The sequence below is a fragment of the Saccopteryx bilineata genome, chromosome 2 (assembly GCF_036850765.1).
Source record: "Saccopteryx bilineata isolate mSacBil1 chromosome 2, mSacBil1_pri_phased_curated, whole genome shotgun sequence".
Taxonomy (NCBI): Eukaryota; Metazoa; Chordata; class Mammalia; order Chiroptera; family Emballonuridae; genus Saccopteryx; species Saccopteryx bilineata.
Genome location: NC_089491.1, coordinates 312,940,727 through 312,957,344, shown reverse-complemented (window position 1 = coordinate 312,957,344; position 16,618 = coordinate 312,940,727). Strand labels below are relative to the sequence as shown.

At 40.1% G+C, this 16,618-nt stretch overlaps 1 protein-coding gene across 2 annotated transcripts in view; it reads left to right on the top strand.

Annotated features, from left to right (window-relative positions):
• PMF1 (polyamine modulated factor 1) overlaps positions 1-16,618 on the top strand; it is a 41,095-nt gene that overhangs the window by 554 nt on the left and 23,923 nt on the right. The window lies entirely within an intron of this gene.

Genomic DNA, 16,618 nt, shown 5'->3' with positions numbered 1-16,618 from the left:
TGCCTTACAGGGAGCCGGGGGGAGCCTGCAGCAGAGCTGGTGTGGGGACCCCTTGCTCAAGCCGCGACCTTTCGTCTCAAGCCTGCAACCATGGGGTCCTGTCTCTGATCCCAGGCAGCAAGCCAGCGACCCCGCGCTCACGCCCGTGACCTCAGGTGTCAGCCTGGGTCCTCCAGGTCCCGTCCAGGGCTGTCTCCGCCGCGCCCCCGCGTGGTCAGGCCAGCCAGTCTAGGTTTGGCAGACGTAGGTGCTAGAGAGGGAAGATAGAGGCTTTGGAATTAGATCAGGGTTCAAGTCATGGCGCGCCATAGTGTGAGCAAGACTTAACCGCTCTGTGCCTCAGCCCCTCAGCAGTAAAATGGAAACAATAGGACCTTTCTCAAAGAGTCGGTTTGGGAATTAAATGAGTAGATACACAAAAGGCGTTTAAACGGTGCCTGCCACATAGAAAGCATTAGAATTTTAATTATTCTGGGAATAATACCTTCACTGGGTATTATTAAATAAGACTTTTCCTGTCTTAATTTTTATTATATATATAGTTTATTTTTCTATGTTTTATATGAACAGTATTGTAACGATAGTGGACACTCAGGGAAGAGTTTTTTTGTATTTGTTTTTGTGACAGAGACAGAGAGAGCAAGGGACAGATAGGGACAGACAGGAAAGGAGAGAGATGAGAAACATCAGTTCTTCACTGCAGCAGCTCAGTTTTTCATATGTGCCTTGACCAGGGGGGGACACTACACCAGACCGAGTGACCCCTTGCTCGAGCCAGCGACCTTGGGCTCAAGCTGGTGAGCCTTGCTCAAACCAGATGAGCCTGCACTCAAGCTGGCAACCTTGAGGTTTCACACCTCCGTCCTCTGTGTCCTAGTCTGACGCTCTATCCACTGCGCCACCACCTGGTCAGGCTCTAAGGCAGGGGTCGGGAACCTTTTTGGCTGAGAGAGCCATGAACACCACATATTTTAAAATGTAATTCCGTGAGAGCCATACAACGACCTACAACCATGAACTTGAGCGGTAGGAAATGAATGGATTGTAATACATGAGAATGTTTTATATTTTTAACATTATTCTTTTTATTAAAGATTTGTCTGTGAGCCAGATGCAGCCATCAAAAGAGCCACATCTGGCTCATGAGCCATAGGTTCCCGACCCCTGCTCTAAGGGAAGAGTTTTGCCCATGACTCCAACTTCCGGCATGTTAACACTGAAACACTGTTATCAGAACTTAAAGGTGTTTGACCACAGTCTGTTCTCCATCCAGCCTTGTCTCCACACCTGTTCTTTGACCTCATCAAGACTCTCATCTTCACCTAATCTCCTTTCCTCTTGGTTTCTCCCCTCTCCCTTTTTTTCTATAGAGATTTTATAATCCATCTCTTCACTCATTGATTCTCTCAGAAAATATTTGAGTGCCTACTGTGCCAGGCTTTGTGTCAGGTGCTAGAGATAAAATGAAGCAGACAGAGTCCCCATCGTGGAGCTTTCATTCAGTGGGTAGAGAGGTTCAGTAAACAAAATAATCACAGAGCTTGGTAAGATATTGAATAGATAATGCAGTAACTTAAGGGAAAGGAAAACACTAGCTAGGATGGTTAGGGGAGCCCATTCTGAGGAAGTAACATTAAGCTGAAACTTAAAGAATGAAAGAAAGAACTAGAGACAAAGCCTTTAGGTGAAGGGTTCATCTTGTGCAAAGGCCCCAAGATGGTCAGGGCATTCTAGGAACTGGCAGAGGCCTGCTGGGCTACAACATAGTGATCAGAGGGAGAGTAAAATCAGAGAAGGCTAGACAAGCAGGTGACAGACTTATTCAGGGTCTAATTTCCATAGTAACGAATTTGGTAAAATAATTGTAATTATTTTTATGGGCCATTTGTGACACATCATATGTCCAGGCAAGGTTCTTCCTTTGATTCATTGATTGGTTGATTGATTTTTCCTTACTCATTCTTGCCTTCTTCTCCCCCTCTCCATAAGCCCTGCTTTCTGTTGGCTATATGTCCTCCATTTTTCATTTATTTGGATACAAATATTTATCCACCATCTATAATGTCCTGGGTTTTGTTCTAGGAGCTAGAGGTATATCAGTGATCAAGATGGAAAGGTTGTACCCTGGCTGGTTAGTTCAGCTTAGAACATCGTCCTGATATGTGAAGGTTGCGGGTTTGATTCCCGGTCAGGGCACATACAAGAATCAACCAATGAATGCATGAATAAGTGGAACAACAAATCGATGTTTCTTTCTTTCTGTCTCCCTCCCTTCCTTCCTTCCTCTCTCTCTCCCTCCCTTCCTTCCTCTCTCTCTTTAAAATTAATAATAATAAAAAAAGATGGAAAGGTTACTGCTGTCATGGAGTAGACATCCTAGTACCATAGAGAAAAATAAATCAGCCTGACTAGGCGGTGGCACAGTGGATAGAGCATTGAACTGGGATGTGGAGGACCCAGGTTTGAAACCCTGAGGTTGCCAGCTTGAGCGCAGGCTCAACTGGGTTGAGCATGGGCTCACCAACTTGAGCACGGGTTGGCTTGAGCGTGGGATCATAGACATGACCCCATGGTTGCTGTCTTGAGCCCAAAGGTCGCTGGCTTGAAGCCCAAGATCGCTGGCTTGAGCAAGAGGTCACTCTCTCTGCTGTAGCCCTCCCTCCTCCCATCAAGGCACATACGAGAAAGCATTCAGTGAACAACTAAGGAGCCACAACGAAGAATTGATGTTTCTCATCTCTCTCCCTTCCTGTCTGTGTGTCCCTATCTGTCCCTCTCTCTGACTCTCTGTCTCTGTCAAAAAAAAGAAAAGAAAGAAAAAGAAATCAAGGTAAAGGAATAGCAGTGGGGAAAGGGGTCTGGGTTAGTGTGAGTGTAAGGAAGTGACATTTGAATATGTTCGTTTCCTTGTAAAATGTTTTGTGTGTGTATGTTTTAAGTTTATATGAATCATAATTGTGCTACATATTTTTTTCACTCAACACTTTTCTTTTATTGTTCAAAGTTTACTTGGTATTTTAGTTGGTATGATACTTGTGTAGTTGACTGCATTATTACTATGCAAACTTTTTTCTTTTTTCATAATATGGCAGTATACACTATTCTGATATGTATAGTATACAAAATAAGGTCCTTTTATGCTTGGTCTGTGGTAGTGCAGTGGATAGAGCATTGAGGTCACCAGTTTGAGACCTTGGGATTGCCCGGTCATGGCACATAGAGCAAGCAATTAGTGAACAACTAAGGTGAAGCAACCATGGGTTGATGCTTCTTGCTCCACTTCCCCCCCACCGGTAAAATCGATTAAAGAAATCTTTAGAATAGTTATGCACAAGACGTGTGCTATTGGATTTATACATTGAATCGCAGGTTGTGAGTGATTGGATAAAAAAGTTTGTTAGGCATGTTGGGTAAAGGAACCAGAAATTATACTATAACATACAGTGAACACACACCTAGTCTGAAGGGCACTGTAGCATCAACAACATTTTTTTTTTAGGGGAGAGAAGGGGAGATAGACAGAATCCTGCATGTGCCCCCCCCACAACCAGGATCCACCTGGCAACCCCATTCTGGGGCCGTGCTCCAATCAACTGAGCTGTGTTTAGTGCTTGGACCAACCGAGCTATCTTCAGCGCCCAGGTGATGTTCAAACCAATGGAGCTACTGGCAAGAGAAGAAGAGGGAGAGAAGCAGATGGTCAATTCTCTTGTGTGCCCTGACTGGGAATTGAACCTGGGACGTTGCTGCTCTGGGCCAGTGCTCTACCCACTGAGCAACTGGCCAGGGCAACACCATTTTTACAAAAGCTCTAACCATGTTCTGTAAGTGCATATGGCTCAGAGCTTTTCAGTGTTTGTCATTCCATGATAAGCATCCAGCTCTTACCCATTGCTTCCCATGGGTACCTCCTTGCCTCCAACTCCTGCCTCCATGTATTATGCCAGGTTGAATGTCCTTGTACATCCTCTCATGGAGTAGTGCTAGAATTTCTAAGGTCTTTAATGGAGAGAGATCACTAGATCTGTAGGTTTACCTATATTTAGTCAGACTGCTTTCCAGAAAAGCTATTCCTTTCTCCTACAGCCTCACCATCACTGGGTATCCACCATTCTAACATTTACTCTTCTGAAGTTGTGAAAGGGGTATCATTGTTGTTTGAATTTGCATGTCATTGATTTCCTCAGAGATTTGGGGGATTTCCTCATATACTTGTTAGTTATTTGGCTTCCTCTTTTGTGAACTGCCTACTCATTTCCTCCAGCTTTTTTTTCAGACTCTCCCCCTTTTTTAAAATTGGAGTTTTTATTTTGATCTGCTGGAGTTCCTGGTATAGTGTAGAAATCCATCTCTTGTCAGATTAAAGAGGGAAATAATCTTTCTCTGTCTGTTAGGTGCTAATTTTGTCTATAATGTCCTTTGGGGAACAGAAATCTTTAATCAAATTTTAAACCCACAGATTATAGTTGTTTATACTTTACCCTAAGAGGATGAAGAAGAATGAGAAATGCAGTAATTTCAGGGGACCTCCTCACAAACTGTATGAATCCTCATGACTCTACTTTCTCAGCCTCCCTCAAATAGACATTATAAATTGTTAAGTATTGCCTAATCTATTTTTTAAACCCTTAATTTTTATGTGATTACATTTTCCTTCTTATGGTTTTGTGCTTTTGGGGTCTTGTTTATAGAGGCTATACTTACACCTGGGTCACAAAGATAATCTCCAGTGTTTGCTTTTGTTAGCTATTTTATAATTTACTTTCTACTTAAATCTTTAATCTTCCTGACCTGTGATGGTGCAGTGGATAAAGGGTGAACCTGGAATGCTGAGATCACCAGTTTGAAACCCTGGGCTTGCCTGGTCAAGACACATACAAGAAGCACCTGTGAGATGATGCTTCCCATCCACTCCCTCCCCCCGCCCCATCTAAAATAAATAAATAAAATCTTTAAAAAAATAAATCTTTAATCTGTCTGGATTAAGGAGTAAGGTGGTTGTCTCAGCAAGTCTCATTTTTCTAGTTTTCCAAGTCATTGTCAACTAAACAGTTCATCTGTCCCCATTGCTTATGGATCCCCCTTTATAAATGACAAGTCCCTCTGTTTATTGTGCCCCTGGGTCTCTCTGCACCACTGACTTTTTTGCCTGTCTTTGTGCAAGTGCATATGGATTCTTTTTTTTTTTTTTTTTTTGGTATTTTTTTTGAAATGAGAAGCTGGGAGGCAAAGAGACAAGACTCCTGCATGTGACCTACTGGGACCCACTCAGCATGCCCACCAGGGGGCAATGCTCTGCCCATCTGGGATATTGCTCTGTTGCAACTGGAGCCATTCTAGCACCTGAGGCAGAGGCCATGGAGCCATCCTCAGCGCCTGGGCCAACTTTGTTCCAATGCAACCTTGGCTGTGGAAACAGAAGAGAGAGAAAGGAGAGGGGGAGGGGTGGAGAGGCAGATGGGCGCCTCTCCTGTGTGCTCTGGCCAGGAATCGAACCTGGGACTTCTACACACTGGGCCAACGCTCTACCACTGAGCCAACCAGCCAGGGCAATGCATATGGATTCTTAATACCAACCAAGACTTTTTAGGAAAGCTTAAGTCTGGGGCAGGTGAATCACCCCTCGTTTCTCTTCTCTTCAAACTTGGCACAGCTATTTGGGGACCTTGATATTTCCTTGTAAACTTTAAAGTGAAATTTTCTGGTTCCTCAAAACATTCAAGCTGCTATTTTGGCTATTATTGTAATATATATCAATTTGGGAAAAACTGGCTGTTTGCAATGTACGGTAAAGTTCTAAAGTTCTTTAGGACTCATTCATTCTCTTTTAGATTACTGCCTAATACTTGACAGTTTTGTTTTGTTTTGTTTTTTTGCTGTTGTGAATACTTTCATTTTCTATTTTCTTTTAAAGTTAGTTGCTGATACTTAGAGAACTTATTTATTTTTATAAGATTATTTTGTATCTAGCAATCTTTTTAACTTTTATTGATTTTTTAGAGAGAGAGACATCAAGTTGTTGTTCCACTTATTCATGCATTCATTGGTTGATGCTAGTATGTGCCCTAACCCAGGATCAAACCTGCAACCTTGGCAAGTTAGGATGATGTTCTAACCAACTGAGCTAACCAGCGAGGGCCTTGTATCTAGCAACTTTGCTGTACTCTTTTTTTTTTTTAATAAATTTTTATTAATGGTAATGGGATGACATTAATAAATCAGGGTACATATATTCAAAGAAAACATGTCTAGGTTATTTTGTCATTAAATTATGTTGCATACCCCTCGCCCAAAGTCAGATTGTCTTCCGCCACCCTCTATCTAGTTCTCTGTGCCCCTCCCCCTCCCCCTAACTCTCTCCCTCCCTCCCTCCCATGTCCTCCCTCCCCCCACCCCTGGTAACCACCACACTCTTGTCCATGTCTCTTAGTCTCGTTTTTATGTTCCACCAATGTATGGAATCATGTAGTTCTTGTTTTTTTCTGATTTACTTATTTCACTCCTTATAATGTTATCAAGATCCCACCACTTTGCTGTAAATGATCTGATGTCATCATTTCTTATGGCTGAGTAGTATTCCATAGTGTATATGTGCCACATCTTCTTTATCCAGTCTTCTATTGAAGGGCTTTTTGGTTGTTTCCATGTCTTGGCCACTGTGAACAGTGCTGCAATGAACATGGGGCTACATGTGTCTTTACGTATCAATGTTTCTGAGGTTTTGGGGTATATACCCAGTAGAGGGATTGCTGGGTCATAAGGTAGTTCTATTTGCAGTTTTTTGAGGAACCACCATACTTTCCTCCATAATGGTTGTACTACTTTACAGTCCCACCAACAGTGAATGAGGGTTCCTTTTTCTCCACAGCCTCTCCAACATTTACTATTACCCGTCTTGTTGATAATAGCTAATCTAACAGGGGTGAGGTGGTATCTCATTGTAGTTTTGATTTGCGTTTCTCTAATAACTAATGAAGCTGAGCATCTTTTCATATATCTGTTGGCCATTTGTATCTCTTCCTGGGAGAAGTGTCTGTTCATGTCCTCTTCCCATTTTTTTATTGGATTGTTTGTTTGTTTGTTTGTTGTTGAGTTTTATGAGTTCTTTGTAAATTTTGGATATTAGGTCCTTATCTGAGCTGTTGTTTGAAAATATCATTTCCCATTTAGTTGGCTGTTTGTTTATTTTGATATCAGTTTCTCTTGCTGAGCAAAAACTTTTTATTCTGATGTAGTCCCATTCATTTATCTTTGCCTTCACTTCTCTTGCCATTGGAGTCAAGTTCATAAAATGTTCTTTAAAACCCAGGTCCATGATTTTAGTACCTATGTCTTCTTCTATGTACTTTATTGTTTCAGGTCTTATATTTAGGTCTTTGATCCATTTTGAATTAATTTTAGTACACGGGGACAGGCTGTAGTCGAGTTTCATTCTTTTGCATGTGGCTTTCCAGTTTTCCCAACACCATTTGTTGAAGAGGCTTTCTTTTCTCCATTGTGTTTTGTTGGCCCCTTTATCAAAGATTATTTGACCATATATATGTGGTTTTATTTCTGGGCTTTCTATTCTGTTCCATTGGTCTGCGTGTCTATTTTTCTGCCAATACCATGCTGTTTTGATTATCGTGGCCCTATAATATAGTTTAAAGTCAGGTATTGTAATGCCCCCAGCTTCATTCTTTTTCCTTAGGATTGTTTTGGCTATTCGGGGTTTTTTATAGTTCCATATAAATCTGATGATTTTTTGTTCCATTTCTTTAAAAAATCTCATAGGAATTTTGATGGGAATTGCATTAAATTTGTATATTGCTTTGGGTAATATGGCCATTTTGATTATATTTATTCTTCCTATCCAAGAACAAGGAATATTTTTCCATCTCATTGTATCTTTTTTGATTTCCCTTAACAATGCTTTGTAATTTTCATTATATAGGTCCTTTACATTCTTTGTTATGTTTATTCCTAGGTATTTTATTTTTTTTGTTGCAATCGTGAAGGGGATTATTTTTTTTAGTTCGTTTTCTAATATTTCACTGTTGGCATATAGAAAGGCTATGGACTTTTGTATGTTAATTTTGTATCCTGTGACCTTACTGTATTGGTTTATTGTTTCTAATAATCTTTTTGTGGAGTCCTTTGGGTTTTCGATGTATAGGATCATATCATCAGCAAAAAGTGATACCTTTACTTCTTCTTTTCCGATATGGATGCCTTTTATTTCTTTGTCTTGTCTGATTGCTCTGGCCAGAACTTCTAGCACCATGTTAAATAAGAGTGGAGAGAGTGGACAACCCTGTCTTGTTCCTGATTTAAGGTAGAAAGTCCTCAGTTTTATGCCGTTTAATATGATGTTGGCTGATGGTTTATCATATATGGCCTTTATCATGTTGAGATATTTTCCTTCTATACCCATTTTGTTGAGAGTCTTAAACATAAAATTGTGTTGTATTTTATCAAAAGCCTTTTCTGCATCTATTGATAAGATCATGTGGTTTTTGTTCTTTGTTTTGTTGATATGGTGTATTACGTTAACCGTTTTGCATATGTTGAACCATCCTTGAGATTCTGGGATGAATCCCACTCGATCATGATGTATTATTTTTTTAATATGTTGTTGTATTCGGTTTGCCAGTATTTTGTTTAGTATTTTAGCATCTGTATTCATTAGAGATATTGGTCTGTAGTTTTCTTTCTTTGTGCCATCCTTGCCAAGTTTTGGTATGAGGGTTATGTTGGCCTCATAAAATGTGTTTGGAAGTATTGCTTCTTCTTCAATTTTTTGGAAGACTTTGAGTAGAATAGGAACCAAGTCTTCTTTGAATGTTTGATAGAATTCACTAGTATAATCGTCTGGGCCTGGACTTTTATTTTTGGGGAGGTTTTTAATAGTTTTTTCTATTTCCTCCCTGCTGATTGGTCTGTTTAGGCTTTCTGCTTCTTCATGACTCAGTCTAGGAAGGTTGTATTGTTCTAGGAATTTATCCATTTCCTCTAGATTGTTGTATTTGGTGGCATATAATTTTTCATAGTATTCTACAATAATTCTTTGTATATCTATGATGTCTGTGGTGATCTCTCCTCTTTCATTTTGGATTTTATTTATTTGAGTCCTGTGCCTTTTTTCCTTGGTGAGTCTTGCCAAGGGTTTGTCAATTTTGTTGATCTTTTCAAAGAACCAGCTCCTTGTTTTATTGATTTTTTCTATAGTTTTTCTGTTCTCTATTTCATTTATTTCTGCTCTGATTTTTATTATCTCCTTTCTTCGGCTGGTTTTGGGTTGTCTTTGTTCTTCTTTTTCTAGTTCCTTAAGATGTGAAGTTAAGTGGTTTACTTCGGCTTTCTCTTGTTTGTTCATATAGGCCTGAAGTGATATGAACTTTCCTCTTATTACTGCTTTTGCTGCATCCCAGAGATTCTGATATGTCGTATTTTCATTTTCATTTGTCTGTATATAACTTTTGATCTCTGCACTTATTTCTTCTTTGACCCATTCATTTTTTAGAAGTATGTTGTTTAGTTTCCACATTTTTGTGGGTTTTCCCCCCTCTTTTTTGCAGTTGAATTCTAGTTTCAAGGCTTTATGATCAGAAAATATGCTTGGTACAATTTCAATTTTTCTAAATTTGCTGATATTGTCTTTGTGGCCCAACATATGGTCAACTCTTGAGAATGTTCCATGTACACTAGAGAAAAATGTGTACTCTGTCGCTTTGGGATGAAGTGTCCTGTAGATGTCTATCATATCCAGGTGTTCTAGTATTTCGTTTAAGGCCACTATATCTTTATTGATTCTCTGTTTGGATGACCGATCTAGAGCCATCAGTGGTGTATTGAGGTCTCCAAGTATGATTGTATTTTTGTTAGTTTTTGTTTTAAGGTCAATAAGTAGCTGTCTTATATATTTTGGTGCTCCTTGGTTTGGTGCATATATATTAAGGATTGTTATGTCTTCTTGATTCAACTTCCCCTTAATCATTATGAAATGACCATTTTTGTCTCTGAGTACTTTTTCTGTCTTGTAGTCAGGATTATTAGATATGAGTATTGCTACACCTGCTTTTTTTTGGGTGTTGTTTGCTTGGAGTATTGTTTTCCAGCCTTTCACTTTGAATTTGTTTTTATCCTTGTTGCTTAGATGTGTTTCTTGTAGGCAGCATATAGTTGGATTTTCTTTTTTAATCCATTCTGCTACTCTGTGTCTTTTTATTGGTAAGTTTAATCCATTTACCTTTAGTGTAATTATTGACACTTGTGGGTTCCCTACTGCCATTTTATAAGTTGCTTTCTGTTAGTTTTGTATCTTGTTTGATTCTTCTCTTTTGTTTTTCTATCATTTGTTTTTGTTTGTTTGTGTTCCATACTTCTTTCCTCTGTTCCTACCTTTTTTAAGTCAAGTGTTTTTGTGGTGGTTTTTTCAAGGGTGGTTACCATTAAGTAATGAAAAGGGTACCTACCATATTCATTGTAGTACCCTATCTTATGAGTATTTCTGCACTTCATCGTCCTTTGCTACTGTTAATCTCCATCCTCTCCCCCCTTTTTTTCCTTTGTTGTCACAGTTTAAGTTTGGTTTTATTGTGTTCTTGGTGGAGCTGTTACTTGTGGTGTTGTTTTCTTTTGTTCTTTGAATCTGGTTGGAAAACCCCTTTTAGTATTTCCTGGAGTGGGGGCTTTCTGCTGATAAATTCTCTCATCTTTTCTGTATTTGTGAATGTTTTCATATCTCCTTCGTACTTGAAGGATAGCTTTGATGGGTATAGTATTCTTGGCTGAAAGTTCCTCTCTTTCAGGGCTTTAAATATTGGGGTCCACTCTCTTCTAGCTTGTAGAGTTTCTGCTGAGAAATCTGATGATAATCTAATAGGCCTTCCTTTATATGTTGTACTCTTCTTTTCCCTGGCTGCCTTGAGAATTTTTTCTTTGTCCTTGGTTTGTGTCATCTTTATTATGATGTGCCTTGGAGTGGGTTTGTTGGGGTTAAGAAAACTCGGTATTCTGTTTGCTTCTTGAATTTGAGGCTTTAGTTCTTTCCACAGGCTTGGGAAGTTCTCATCTATTATTTGTTTGAGTATATTCTCCATTCCATTTTCTTTCTCTTCTCCCTCTGATATACCTATTATTCTTATGTTATTCTTTCTGATGGAGTCAGACAATTCCTGTAGGGCTTTCTCGTTTTTTATTATTTTTGAGTCTCTTTCTTCTTCTCTCTGTTGTGCCTCAAGTTGTTTGTCTTCTATTTCACTAATCCTATCTTCAATCTGGGCTGTTCTGTTAGCTAAGCTTGTTACCTCGTTTTTCAGCTCGTGAATTGAGTTTTTCATTTCTGTTTGATTTGTTTTTATAGTTTCAATTTCCTTGGTAATATATTCTTTGTGTTCATTGAGTTGTTTTCTGATCTCCCTAAATTGCCTTTCTGTGTTTTCTTGTATATCTCTGAGTATTTTTAAGATTTCTACTTTAAATTCTCTGTCATTTAGCTCCAAGGCTTTCAATATGTTAAGTCTCTTCTCCATAGATTTTTCCACATCTATTTGTGTTACCTCTCTTTCTTTTGTATCCATAATATTCGATTTCCTCTTTCTTATTGGCATCTGAGGGTGGTCTTGTTGATAGCACTAATTAAAATTAATAAAGAATAAAAAGTAAAAAAAAAAAAAAAAAAGTTAAAACACCCCACAAAAAAAAACAGTAATAATTTATTATTTCCCCCTTTTTTCTTTCTTCTCTTTCCCTCCTCTCCCCTCCTCAGGGAAATATCGTGATGACCTGTGAATTATATTATGCTAAATGGAACAAAAACTGCCTATAATGGAGGGCCTGATTTGGGGTGAAGAGTTCAAGGGGCAAAAAAAGGGAGTAGGGACCTACTAAATGCAAAAAAAAAAAAGGAAGAAAATCTTAGACAAGCATAAGATGATTTGCTTGTAAGTGATGGTTGACTAAGAGATATAATGAGAGGGATAAGAGGGAACCAGAAAAAAGGAGAGAAAAAAAGAATAATAAAGAAGAAAAAAATAAAAATAATAAGTAAAAATCTGTTGTATTAAGTGGAGCAAAGACTAAATACAATGGAGACCTTGGGTTGGGAGGAATGCTAGTGAGTTAAAAAGCAACGTAAAAAGTACCCAAAATGCCACAAAAATAAACAAACAAACAAACAAAACAAAAGCGAAAAAGAAAAATAAAACCAAAAAAAAACCTTGAGTCCCAAATTAACTAATTTGTTCGTGATTGAGGATTAAATGGGAGGAAAAGTAAAACAAGAAAAGAAAAAACGAATAGAAAGGAAAAAATAAGAAAAAGAGAAAAACGAAGGAAGGGAAAAAAAGGAAGAGAAAAAAACAAAATAAAGCAAAACAAAAAAAAAACAAAAGAGAAGAGAGTGAGAGTTAAGTGTTTTGGAGTATAACCTTAAAGGAGGGTGAGGATGAAGAAGAGAAATAAAATGTAACACTCATGGGTAGTGTAGTTCAAGAAAAGGGAAGCATAAGATGGGCAGAGAATAGAAGGACCGAGGTGTAAGAAATAGAAATAATAATAATAAAGGCAATAAGATAGAAGAAACAAACAACAAAACAAAAAAAATTAGTGGAACAAATTGTAAAGTCTGTGGATTTTTCTTGATTTTGAGAGGTTAACTTCTTCCTTTTTCTTTTCTCTCCTTCTTCCTGGTCGGTGACTCTGTACCCCAGGCTCTGCCCCTGTGTCACACTTAGGTAGGGATTTGCAGTTGATGGGATTCTATGGCAATGTCATATAATTGGCTTTAGTCTTGCTGGTAGTCAAGGCTTGTTGGCGTTTGCAGGGTCCAACGATGAGAGAGTTTGCTTTCCTGGAGTCTCTCTCCTAGTCCCCCCTTCCTGAATTAGCAGCCTGGTGATCCAGCTATAAGGCTGCAACTGCTTCTGCCCGGGGAGTAAGAGGCTCAAAGAGCTAGGAAATCCCCACTCTATCCCCACTCAGCGCAAGGCTTTGGGAAAGGCTCTGGCAGTCAGAGCCTCCAGTGTAATCAGGCGGGGGTGGGAGTCAACTGTTGTCAAGGTGACTGTTCAGCGCCTAGCATTCAGTTGGACCACTCAACCCAGGCTTCACACTTTGTAGCCTGTTTTTGCTGGGAAGAAGAGGCACTAGTCTCTGCTTGCGACTAGTGTAGTATAGATCTTATTATCTGCCAAGTCCCTCTTGTTAGCGTTTATCCCTGAATATGGAGGCTCTATCAATCAGAAGTTGCCCCCGCCCCTTTAGCGAGAGGCACTAAAAAATATCACGCCTCTTATCTTGGATCGCTGAACTGAGAGAGATCTTATCAATTAGAACCCGTGGGTGCGCAGATTTCATGGGTTAAGCTAATTTCAGTGATTGGGTCCGCAGCTGTGCTCCCCAAGGTATTTCAGGCTGCCTGCGCGCCCCTCCCACCCCTCCCCCAATGCTTGATTGTTAGCTTGAATGGCTGGGTGAGGTGCCCCGCCCACGGAGAGAATCTCCCAAGTAGGGAAGACCGCCCTGGCGCCTCTCCCACTCGCCCCGCTGCTGGTGGCTGGGGCGCACCGGGCACAGGATAATGGGGCACCCTGGGTGTGCGGGCCAGTAGGGCGCTCTGGGCGCGTGGAATGCCCAGGGCACGCGCGCGAATGGGGTGCTCCGGGCACCGGTGGCTGGGGACTCTCACTCGCAGTGCGCGGGCCGCTGGGAACGTTAGCGGTGCTCGCTCTGCAACCCGACCGGGTGTGCGTCGGCGGCTGCTCGCCGCTCCCGAGTGTGGGCCGACTCACCACAGGCGCACTCCCTCTGTGGCTTGAATGAACGTCCCTGCGGTAGTTAGCTTCCTCCACACCCTCGTCTCTCAGATTCAAGTGATAACAGTCCTTTCGCTTTCAGTTTGTGTGGAACTCCGGAATGCTCCGAGGATAAATTTTTCTGTTTCTAGTTGATAAATTTGTTGTGATTTTGGGGAGATCTGTCGGATGCGCTGCTCACGGCGCCATTTCCGTGACATCACTCACTCTTTTTTTTTTTTAATGTCTTTTTTTAAACTGATTGATTTTAGAGAGACAGAGGAAGGGAGAGAGAGTGAGAGACAAGTCTTCATTTGTTGTTCTACTTAATTATGCATTTATTGGTCACTTCCCCTATGTGCCCTGACCAGGTATCAAACCTGCAACCTTGGTGTTTCGGGACAACACTCTAATTGACTGAGCTAACCAGCCAGGGTCTTGCTCCACTCTTATTAAAGTATAACCTCCCTCAAAGTGCCCAAATCATAGGTGCCCAGCACACCCATGTAACCAGCACCCAGATCAAGAACCAGAACTCCAGCAGATACTCATGTGCTCTCTTCCCTCTTTATCTTAAGTTGAAAGGGTAGTCATTTTCCTGACTTCTGTTTCCATAGATTAGTTTTGCCTGCTTTTTTTTTTAATATTTCATTTATTGATTTTAGAGAGAGAGGGAGTAAAATTGTAGTTGCTTCGCTTTAGTTATTCATTGCTTCTCATATGTGCCTTGATTGGGCAAGGCTGAGGTTTCAAACAGGCGACCTCACCATTACAAGTCATGCTTTACCCACTATGCCACCATAGGTCAAGCTGCCTTTTTTTTTTTTAACTTCACTAAATGAAATCATATAGTATGTTACCTTTTATGTCTGGCTTTCTTTCCTCAACATTGCCTGTGTGAGAGTCATCTAAATTATAATCAAGGACTTTTAGAGAGATATATTTGTCTTTGTGCAAATGTAAAGCACCCCTAATGTTTATTGAAATCTCTCTATAAAGTTTACTATACGTTTTTGGTATATTTTTGCAAATTAAGAAAGTTTTTGTCTCTTTCTAGTTTGCTGAGAGTTTTAAAAAAATCATAATTAAGTGTTGAACCTTACCAAATATTTTCTTATTAAGATGATCCTGTAATTTTTCTTTGGTTCATTAATGCTGATTATCTATATTGGCAGATTTTATGGAAGTTAAACTGTCTTTGCATTTTTAGAATAAATCTATTTGATTATGGTGTATTTTAAAAATATTGTATATATTTATATTTAATGAGATTTGTGTTCATATGCTCATAAGCAAAATAGGCCAATAATATTTTCTTTCACTGCCTTTATCTGCTTATAGAATGAAGGAGACATGGCCTGACCTGTAGTGGTGCAGGGGATAAAGCCTTAACTTGGAGCGCTGAGGTAGCTGGTTTGAAACCCTGGGCTTGCCCGGTCAAGGCACATACAAGAAGCAACTATTGTGAGTTGATGCTTCCCACTCCCCCCGCCCATATAAAAAAATCAACAAATAAAATCTAAAAAAAGATACATTAGCCTTGTATAAACATGTATAAAGAGTTGTACAGTAGCCTGACCAGTTGGTGGCACAGTGGATAGAGCGTTGGCCTGGAATGCTGAGTACGCAGGTTCGAGAACCTAGGGTAGCCAGCTTGAACACAGGGCCGCTGGCTTGAGTGAGATCATGGACATGACCCCATGGTTACTGGCTTGAGCCCAATGTCGCTGGCTTGAACAAAGGGGCACTGGCTCCGCTGGAGCCTCACCCTCTACCCCCACCAAGGCACATATGGAAAACAATCAGTGAGCAACAAAGGTACCACAACTATGAGTTGATACTTCTCATCTCTCCCCCTTCCTGTCTGTCTCTGTCTCTGTCTGTCTCTGTCTCAATAAAAAAATTAATAAGTAAATAAATAATTAGGTTATGGTAGAAAAGCATTCACATACTATATTAAATATCATTTTTATCTAATTACATTAAAATTGCTGTTGATATAATATTGCATTTTATATTCATTTTAAGATAATAAGTATTCAATTTTGAGCTTATACTTAGAAGCCATGTTATTTATTTATTATTTTACAAGAGAGAGAGACAGAGACAAGCAGGGAGAGAGATGAGAAGCATCAACTCGTAGTTGTGGTACAAGTTGTTCATTGATTGCTTCTCATATATGCCTTGACTGAGGGCTACAGCAGAGCAAGTGACCTTTGCCCTCAAGCCAGTGACCATGAGATCATGTCCATGATCCCATGCTGAGGCCTTAGGGTTTCAAACTTGAGCATCCCAGGTTGATTCTTTACTGTGCCACCACCAGTCAGGGAAAACCATTTTATTTTTTTAAATCTAAAGTATTTTGTCTGTCCTTGAAAAACTTGTCATCCAAAAGTTCTGTGCCTGGGCTGCTAACTCCATGGTAGGAGCCACAGAGGTCCAGGTAAGAGACGTGGTGCAACTGAGACATATGGGTGGATGTGAGCTGATTGGAGGTAGAATGGATTGGAGGGGAAGATGAGGGAAAGGGGAACTCCAGGAGGATGTCAACTTTTCATGATAATGATTGGGTGGAGGGTAGTGCCATGTACTGAGATGCGGGAAAAACACTGACCACTGAGAATTCAGGGAAAGAAACAGGTCTGGAGTTTGAGATGCAAGGCAGCCACACTTCTGTTTCTCAGCTCCTTGGCTCCCTCTTCCTTTTAACCCATCAACTGGCAAAACTCCAAGTTCGGTGAGTCTGTACTCTTCGTCCCTGTACCCAGCTTGCTGAGCAGCACTGTAGAATCTCACCCATGGTGAAAAATACTCACTCCATCCACAAAATATGGCTTTTGGCT